We start from the raw sequence: 10,737 nt of genomic DNA on the forward strand, positions 1-10,737 counted from the left end.
ATTTTTCTTTCATCACATATTGTTAATCATGCAAAATCGTTGAGATGACTCATCTTATTGGTCTACTGAAGTAGTTAATTTTCAACTATAAACAAATTCAGATTAATATTTGTTTAATGTTCTTGAAGTGTATATTAAGAAGGTCAAACTCATCGATAGCCCCTCAAACTTGTCCCTAAAATTTACTTAGTCCCCTAAACTAAGGTCTGTACCTATTAAACCCCTAAATCCCTCCAATTTGGTTTCAATTGGACATTTTTTTGCTCAATCAGCTAAAAGCTCAAAGTGTGTGTTGCACACACACGCTGATGTGGCAAAAAGGACTAATTGGAAGCTGCCACGAGGCATTGTGGGTCCGATAATTATTAAAAATTAATCATATAATTATTTAAAAATAAAAAGCTAATTATTAAAAATAAATTAAAAAAACAAATTATTAAAAAATAATTATAAAAAAATAAAAAATATAAAAATAAAAAAACAGATTATTTAAAAAAATTAAAAAATAAAATAAAATTATGAAGATCCAAATTACTAAAAAATAATTATAAAATTATTTTAAAAATGAAAATAAAAAAATAATTATTAAAAAAATTTAAAATTTAAAAAAAATAAAAAATAAAAAATAGCATTGAAGATCCAAATTATTCAAAAATAATTATAAAATTATTTAGAAAATAAAAATAAAAATAAAATTGAGGATTCCAATTATTAAAAAATAACTATAAAATTATTTAAAAAATAAAAATAAAAAATTGATTATTTAAAAGAAATCATAAAATTTTAAAAAAATAAAAATAAAAAATTGCATTGAGGATTTCAATTATTAAAATATAATTATAAATTATTTTAAAAACAAATATAAAAAACTGATTATTAAAAATAGATTATAAAATTATTTAAATAATAAAAATAAATAGTTGATTATTAAAAATATATTATAAAAAAAATTATAAATGAAAATAAAAAATAGCATTGAGGATTCAAATTATTAAAAAATAATTATAAAATTATTTATAAAATTAAAATAAAAAACTAATTATTAAAAATAAATTATAAAATCTTTTAGAAACCCCCACCTTCCCCAGCCCAGCCCCCCCTTCCCAGCGTTAATCATCCCCCCTCCTCTTCTTCTCCATTAAAGAGAATCTTGCTTCTCCATGATCCTCAAAAATACACACCCAAAATTTTTGTTTAAATCTACTTCAAGAATGCTAAAGGGGTCTATAAAAAAGTTTTTTTTTTTTTAATTTTTCATAAAATGGTGATATTAATGGAAAAAAAAGTGATCTTTCTTGTGGAGGAAAAAAAAAGAAATGGTGATAAAAGTGATCTTTCTTGAAGAAAAAAAATAACTTTTATCGAAATTTGTTGTAATTTTTCAAGAAATGGTGATACTAATAGAGGAAAAAAAGTGACTCTCGTTGAAATTTTTCAAGAAATAAAAATAATTATGGTGGATTAAAAAGAATTTGTTCATGTGAAGATGTGGGGTGGGGTGGGGTGGGGTGGGGATGGGGGGTGACGACGAAGATGCGGGGGTGGGGTGAGGTTGAAACGATGAAGATGCGGGGTGGAGGTGGGGGTGGGGTGCTGTGAAGAAGATGACATAGGGGGGTGAGGTGCTTTTTATAAAAAAAGAATTAAGAAATTATAATAATTTAAAATTATATTAATAAAATAATTTAAATATAAAATTTTTAATTAATATTTTTTGGAGCCCTCAGTGCCACTTGGCACATTTCTATTCGTAATTTAATTAAAAAAAAAGCACCTCACGTGCTTCCCGAGGTGCAATGCATGCGCAGTGCCACGTGGGCAAAAAGTGCTTAATTGGAACCAAATTGGAGGGTTTAGAAGTTTAATAAGTACAAATCTTAGTTTAGGGGTTTAAGTAAATTTTAGGAATAAGTTTGAGGGGATATCGATGGGTTTGGCCTATTAAAAATATATATTATAAGAGCGCACTTTATTAAAATAAAACACTACTATTCCTATAGGACAGAAGAAAACAAATGATATACAAGTTTCTGTTTCTTATATATTGCTCAAGGATAGATTTTAATTTAATGAAATGTGGGTCTTATATTTTCATTATTTATTTTAGTATATGTTTCAAGAAAATTAAATAATTATAAAATATTACTTTTCTTCTGCAAAGTTAAAACTTTACTATCTTAAAAGACCACTAAAGTAGTTATCCCAATGATATTGTGTGAAAATATGTGAAAAAAAAAAATGTTATCCCAGTTATATTTGTACTTAAGAAAGAAATTAAATTTGCCCTTGTATTTTGAGAAAGTGATCAAATTACTTTTATGTTTCGTTTGCATCCTTATCTATTACTTATGTAACAGCAAGATCACAGTGATATTGTTGGTCTTGGGTCTAAACTTGCACGACTTTAAAACGCATCGCTAGAGTGAAAGGTCTGTACTTATATATTCAGCATCTCTCCTGTGTTTTGTCGATGTGGAACTCCTTATCCTAAATTGAGGTGTTACATATGCTCCCTCTTATGGACCCAATGTCCTCCAAAGTTTTGTCCCACTGAATGAGATTTGCCTAGATTTAGTATTGATGTAGATTTGCCTAGACTTAGTACTGATGTTTGCCCTGCCTTATCAGAATTTGCCTAAACTCAGTTTGAACTCGGAATAGCTCTGATACCATTTGTAACGGCTTAATCCACTAGTGATATCAACCACTTCTGCTACTAGACCCACACGACTTTAAAAATCGCCATCGGAGTGAAAGACTTGTTTTGCCGTATCAACCACTTCTGCGACTGGACCCACACGACTTTAAAAGTCATCACCGGAATGAAAGACTTGTTTTGCCGATGTGTTACTCTTTATCCTAAATTGGGATGCTACATATTTGTAATGACCCAACTCAGTAGTGACATTGTCTACTCTGAGACTAGACCCGCGCGATTTTAAAAGTCGTCACTAGAGTGAAAGGCTTGTTTTGCCGATATCGTACTCTTTATCCTAAATTGGGGTGTTACATATTTGTAATGAACTAGTCCACTAGTGACATTGTCTGCTATGGGTCTAGATGCACATGACTTTACAACATATCGTTAGAGTGAAAGACTCATTTCCTTATATATTCAGTATCTTTTATGTGTTTTGATGATGTGAGACTCTTTATTCTAAGTTGAGGTATTACATATTAGGACGAGGATTATACTTGAGCAAAATATAATTATGAGGATAAATATGATCCAAAAGTATAACAATGCGGATCAATATGAATAATTTTCTAAAGTTGAGTGATAAATATGATATTTTCACATAGTTATTTTTTTTAGAAAACTTAAAAAAAAAACTCCTTCATTTTCGTTTGCTAGTTAAGTTTATCCCTTGTCTAGCCAATTGTATCCTTGTCATTATGGAACTTGAAAAAACTACCCCTTAATTGGACGATTTCCCTCAAATTGAATAAAATTACCTTATTTTACTTAAATTACCCGTTTTTCATTTTTTTCCGACCCAAACTCACCCAATTAAATTAACTAAAATAACTTGATTGTCACGAGATCGTTAATCAACATAACTCGTCTTCACAAATTTCAAATACCATCTGGCGCCATCACTTATTAGTTTCACCATTTATACCTTAAAAGTTAAAATTATAAATCCCGTCTTTATATTGAGGATTGGGGTTTACTTATGTAATTTCAACAAAATGAAATCTTCTTTCTATTATCTCAACAAGAGTTTTTTTCTTTTTCTAAAAAAAAAACAATTGGAGTATGATGTAAAGCTATCATTAATACATAAGCTCATTTTGTTTGTGGAGATTTCGACTTGATCAACCATTAAACTTGACCAATTGCCAAGTATGCAAAAGTTCTGGCTGCATGTCTTCTTTGGCTACTTTATGCGCTTCAATATAGTCCACTATAGAAAATTCATATATCGGTAGAATCGAGACAAGTACATATAGTGATCGATCAATCGACAACATTAAATTGAGAAAATATGTAATTTAAAGAAAATAAAGTAATTTCATTCAATGGGTCGGAATGCATTCAATTGAGAGGTACTTTTGACTCCAATGTTAAATTTTTTAATAACTAGAATAAATTTAACTTGAAAGTATGAAAGTAAGGATAAATTTTATCCAAAAATATAATAAAAGATATATTTAGTCAGTTTTCCAAAATAAAGGAATAAACTTAACCCTTTTCCCTATTTTTTATGCGCACACATATGCATTTTGTCTTGTTTATTATATTTTATTAATTATCGTATCTTTTCATAGTGAATTTTTTACTTTTGTTTTGTAGGTTCATATTTTAAATTGCTAATGCACGACATGTACGATGAAAAATGATATAATTAATGTAAAATTGTATTTATAAAAATATACTTATAATATAACATGATATATTATGAAAGAATATGTCATTTAAATAAGAGATAAACATCTAATATTCCTTAAATATGACTAAATTTGTTACGACATATTTAAATTTTACGAGATCTTATTACTCCTGAACTAAAGGTTAGTACATTTTTGTCAATCTTTTTAGCTGATTTGGTACGTGGCAATCCGAACTTCACACAAGGTGACACATCAGCCAAAAAAAGATGATAAAAATATGTTAAAATTGAGTTCAAGAATAATAATCTCCCGTGAAATTAGAATATATCGTAACTACTTTAATGATAGTTTAGAGGTACTGAATGTATATCACTTTAAACACGCTAAGAAAAAGCCAACCAAAAAACATTAAGAAAATTATAAAATGGAGATTAAATTCTTGTTATGTAAAGACAAAAGTTAAAATAGCTAATTAATTAACTGAACTAAAATTCTCCAATTCAAAACCAATCATAAGTGGTAAAACAATTCAAATTCCTTCACGGTTATTTTGATGTCTTTTGTGAAAGAAGATGCTAAACTAAGCACCGGAAAAGAACAAAAAAAATTGAAGAAGAATGCGCACATCAAAAGGGAAAACAAACAAAACGTCTTTTGCGTGATTTCCACACTAGGCAATGTGAAAGATGCCGCCTCCATTTCAATTCATTTGTTTTATTTATTTTTCTAATTTGTTTTAAAAGAAATACTTTTTCCTTTTTTTAGAATTTTTAAATTTTAAATTTTCATTTAGAAGACATTTTAAAACAAAGAGATTCATAATTTTTGACTAGGGAGGGAGTTCGAGAAAAAAATATAATGCCTAAAAATTGAACTTAAAACCTTAAAATGCACCTTGAATATTTTAGATTACTCGGTCAACCTCCAATCTTGTGTTCTGATAATTCAAAATCTATATATTGGTATGATATACCACAAATTATAATAATTACATTTAAAAATAAAATGAACAAAATTGAATAAATAAAATTCAGGCGGAGGTGCGACTATCTCGCTCTCTTTAAGAAGATTCAAGTTCACAGCTACATAATCTACACCATTCTGGTAATATATTTCTTAACTTGTTCCATCCAAGATACAACAACATTATAACTTAAGCAGTTCCAAATTAATTGAAGAGTCCAAAATTTCACCAAAAGAACAACTTCGTTCAACATATAATTACTCTCATTTGTATAATGACATAATTGGAGATTTAAAAGATTTTCTTTGTCCCAACTCTCTTTCATTGTTTTTACCTTATTATTTACTACAATATTTTTTGACACTTCACATAATTCTCATACTCTATTACTTCTCTTCAAATTAACACAAGGAAGAAACACACCTTTTTTATAGGTGTAACATTTCTTTCTTCTAATAAATGAAGGAGTAGTGAAATATTGAGTGAGGTGGATGAATGTTTTGATGTTATATAAGTTGAGAAAATAGTCAAAAGCCCCCCAATTTTTATCCCAAATCTCAATTACACATCTATACTTTGCAGGGGTCCTATGACCCCCTGAACATTTTTAAAGTGAAATATTTATACCCCTAAAGGCTTCTGTGGCAAAGAGAGTGTATCACAGATACACTCTCTTTGAGAGAGTGAGTAATCCAAAGATATTAAAAAAAAATTATATTTCTTTTAATATAAAAATACATATATATATATATATATATATATATATATATATATATAATTTTTATTTTATTTTATTTTCTTTCTTCTTCATCACCATCCTCAAAATACTCTTTCTCATAAAAAGCTTCAAAAACTCTTCAATGGCTATCATGGCCAATCTCTTTATCTTCCTCATCTCTATTTATGTCAGGATCTAAATCACATTTTCAATACTTCTACCAATTTCATCTTCTCACCATTAATTTCTCAATTACCATTTTTGTCTCTACCAATTTTATTTTTATTTCAAATTTTAAAATGAAAATCAACATTCAACACAACAATCAATACTTGCAACAATTATCACCAAAAGAAATAAAACAAAAGATAATATGACGACCAGCGAGCTCATCGACAATCGAAAGATCTCAGTCAATTTTCAGGCGAGTTCACAGACGAATTTCGATTGGTTCATTTTCAGGAAAAAGAAATGAAGAAAGGATATCCATTCGTCGAAACCAACAAGAAAACAAACACTTTTTCCATTTTAAAAAATGGTTGGAGCAGTTCAACAAAAATGGTTAGAGCAGTTCACAAAAAATGGTGTTTGTGTGTTTCCAACCGGTGAGTTCACCAACGAATTTGGTGTTTGTGTGTGTTTCTTGGTTTTTAAGGTGGAGAGATTGGAGCAGACAAGAAAACCAACACTTTGTACACTTTTTGGTTTCATTTTTTTCTTGAGGATGTTAGCTTCTTTCTTTCTCTTTTTGTACAGTTTATTGGCAAAAAGTTTTTTGTCGGAAAACTGAAAGCAACGATAAGAATTACGGAGGATGAAACAATGTCTGGACATAAGCTTTTAGAGGTGTAAATATTTCACTTTAAAAATGTTCAGGGGGGTCATAGAACCCCCGCAAAGTACAAGTGTGTAGTTGATATTTGGGGTAAAAGTTGAGGGGTTTTTGACCATTTTCTCTATATAAGTTACATGAGTTACACATAATGTGATAGATAATGACATTGAGATTACGAAAGTTATAAAAACTAATGACATCACTTTTTCTACTTTATACTTTCCCCTTATAAATTTTCATGCACTTAGTATGATAAATTCAAAGACATGATATACATGTATTAATTTAATATATATTGGGGAAAAGGTATTGTTTTCACCCTAAACTATACCCGAAAAGTCGAAATCATACCTAAACTATATAAGTGATCCATTACACACCTAAACTATATAAAAGTGATATTATTACCTCCCCGTGACACCCATTCTTAGGCGCGTATGTTACACATATTTTAGACGCGTCCAGCCTATTAAATAACAAACATAAACGGCTAAAAGTACATCATCTTTAATTTACAACAGATCTATTCTTATTTAAAGCCAATTTGAGGCTCAAAAAGGAAACCCTAATTTCCAATTTTGTCTCTCAAAATTGAAATTGAAGAGCATTTGTTTGAAGAATTGGTAACTAAATCTTTCTAATCCTTCTATTTCTTTCTATATTGGTGATTATTTTGTCTTAATTTTGTTGCCATTTTCATAATTTTTTCATCCCTAAGTGTTGTTCAACCCCTCTTAAACCTTATTTTCTTAATTAAGGTACTTTAATGACTAAGATAAGTTTGAGTAGACTTTGTAAGCAAGAAAAAGATCATGAGTTGGTCGAGGTTCGATGCAAACATGGACATTTTTTGCCTTTAATGACTTCATGGACCTCAAAAAATCTAGGTAGACGATATTGGACTTGTCCTTACTATGGAGTAAGTGAATTTTTCCTTCAAACATTGATCTTGAATAATGTATACGAATCAAATTGCTTTCATTTTAGAATGCTAGATCATGCGATTTTTGACTTTGGAAGGATGATTCTATTGATGAATGATCGAAATTTGTTATTCCTAAATTGTTGGAAAGAATTGGGGAGCTTGAGGAAAGAGTTTAATCTTTGACAAATTGTGCATTTTGTGAATACAAAATAGTTGATGACAAGACTATTAGGACAACCAAATCTGCGGAGAGCAAAATAGAAATGAACAAAATAGAATTGCAAATGGACAATTTTCAGGATGACTTGAAGATGGTGAAGGCAAATGAGAAGAAATGGAAGATCAAGTTGGCTAAGTCCAAGAAAAGGGGAAAAACAACTATGGACTACTCCCATTTGTGTATGTATTTTAGGTGTTAGTTTTCTATTTCAATTCATGTTCTTGAAAGGAGCTCCAAGAAGGTTGCCCTAAACTAAGTTGCTTTGTTTTTGTTATGTTTTAAGGGGGCTGAAATTTGTATCAATTATTAGGTGTTACCTTTGACAAAACTGCCAGTTTGTGTAATGAAATTGTAAGGTTGAACTTGATAGTTTTGACTTTGTTTTCAGTGGTTCTTTGTGTTGCAGTTTGTATAAATCACAACACTAAATCCAATCACAGCTGTTGTACAAGCACAAACACAAATTTCAACATCACAACACAAATTTAACATTAATAAATGCAGCCACAACTGCTGCAAAAGCACAAACACAAATTTCAGCAATAATGAACTTACAACTGCATAATCATTAATAAAAAATGAGTGTCAATTACATCTTGCAGTCAAATACATTTACAAAAAGATCAGTACTGTTAAACTAATTACAATTACAAAATACAGTCAAAGCTGCCACTAACAAATTTTTCTTAAAGCTGTCACAACTGCCAACATCAGTGAACTATCAAAAAATAGTCTTAAATACAGTCCCAGCTGTCAACATCAGTGAATTATCAAAAATAGTCTTAAATGCAATCACAACTGCCAAGCTTTATACAGTGTTAAATGCAGTCTACACCAACTTCTCATAGAGATTGAATATTGGAGCTTTCTTGACTCAAGTTTGCAGCCTTAGACCTTATTTGCATTTGTTTTCTGCCTCTCATTTCTTGTAGTTGCCTGAAGGTCATAGCTTTTTCTTCCTTTCCATTTTACACCACTTTTGGTGTATATTCGAGATTTTCAGTCACAAATACTGTAGACTTGACAGTTTTGAATCTTTCACTAGGCATTCCCGGCTGCTCAAATGAAGAAAGTGTCAACTTTAGTAAATGAAATTGTAGTAAATAAAATTTAGATAGTAAATATAGTAGTAAACTTAAATTAAGAATTGTGCATCTACTTTGTGTGTGAAGTAATCCCATTTCAATCATTCTTGGTCTGTCAGCACACTAAAAAAAAAAAAGATATTTAGTATAAGGTAAGCATAATTAATTCACAACACCGTCAAGTTAAATAAAATACCTTTTCTGTAGAATTCTTTGGTGGTCTACCTCTTCATCTTCCAGTTAAACCTCTCTCTTTTCCAATAATAGGTGATGCACTTGGGACTGCACTTGGACCTGCACTTGAGTCTGCACCAGCAGATGGACTTGGGCCAGGATTTGCATTAGTGCCAGCAGCAGGTGCACCTGTTGGACATCTTTTTTTGTTGTGACCCTTGCTATGGCAAGTGCTACGTGAAATCTCAACCCTCCACTTGGACAACTTTCTAGTTTTCTTTTTGGTTTTATCTTCTTCTTTCTTTCTATTCTTTCCAGGCCTACCTGATAGCTTCTTAACAAGAGGTGGCATAACAGAGATATTCTGTGATTGTGGTCACATCTTCATATTCAAAACTAGTTGAATGAAGAAACTATATGTGTTCATGTAAGTTTCTCTATTGTACTAGTGAGAGATGTAGTTTATTGGTTTCAGTTTTTTGTGATGAAGAGCAGCCACTGCATGAGGACAAGGTATACCCTTCAACATCCATGCTCTACAACTGCAATATAATCTAGCAGAATCCACAATATGCCTATATCCTCTATCAAGCACCTCATACCCTGTATTGGAATTCCATTCTATGTTGCACTTCACAGACCTTGTTGTATTATCATTTAGCACTTTTATAGCCATTGGAGAAATGTCACTGATCCAAGTTTCACAAAAATCTCTCATTTGTCCCACTCTTTTCATAATTTTTACACCTATCTCCTCTAACATTGTAATTATAGTCTTATGCCTAGCTCCTAAAATCCATGCATTAAAACATTCTTTCATGTTGTTGTCTACAACATCACACTTCATTTCAAAGCTAAAGTAAACCTTGCTCCATCTCTCTGGATTAAAATATATCAACTTATTTAGTATTTCTTCTTCCCCCAACATCTTCATATAGCTAATGTTGTCCCTAAGCTCAGCCTCAAAGGTAGATCTTGCACACCTCAAAATACATTTTTTCTTCTTAATACCTCTACATATAACATCTTTTGACCAGTTTGCAAGGACATGCCTTGCACACATTCTATGTTCAACATTTGGTAAATATTCAGTTACATCAATTTCTAATCCCTATAACAAAAACAAAAACAGAAATAGTTACAACATAAGCATAAACAGAAACAAAAGCAAAAACAACATTTCTTTACCTTTTGCATATCTGTTATCACTATCAAATCTGTCCCATCTCCCAGCTGAAGATCTTTTTTTACAATCCTGATAAATCAACTCCAAGTGGTCTTGTTTTCAATCTCAACCACTGCCCATGCTAGTGGCAATATTTGATTGTTACCATCTTTACACACAACAACTAATAACTGCCCTTTTGTCACTCCTTTTAAAAAACATTCATCCAAACCAATGTACTTCCTACAACCAGCTAGGAAGGACTTCTTCATTGTATCAAAACATATGTAGAAACCTTGAAATATTTTTTTACCAT

The sequence above is a fragment of the Capsicum annuum genome, chromosome 2 (genome assembly GCF_002878395.1).
Source record: "Capsicum annuum cultivar UCD-10X-F1 chromosome 2, UCD10Xv1.1, whole genome shotgun sequence".
NCBI lineage: Eukaryota > Viridiplantae > Streptophyta > Magnoliopsida > Solanales > Solanaceae > Capsicum > Capsicum annuum.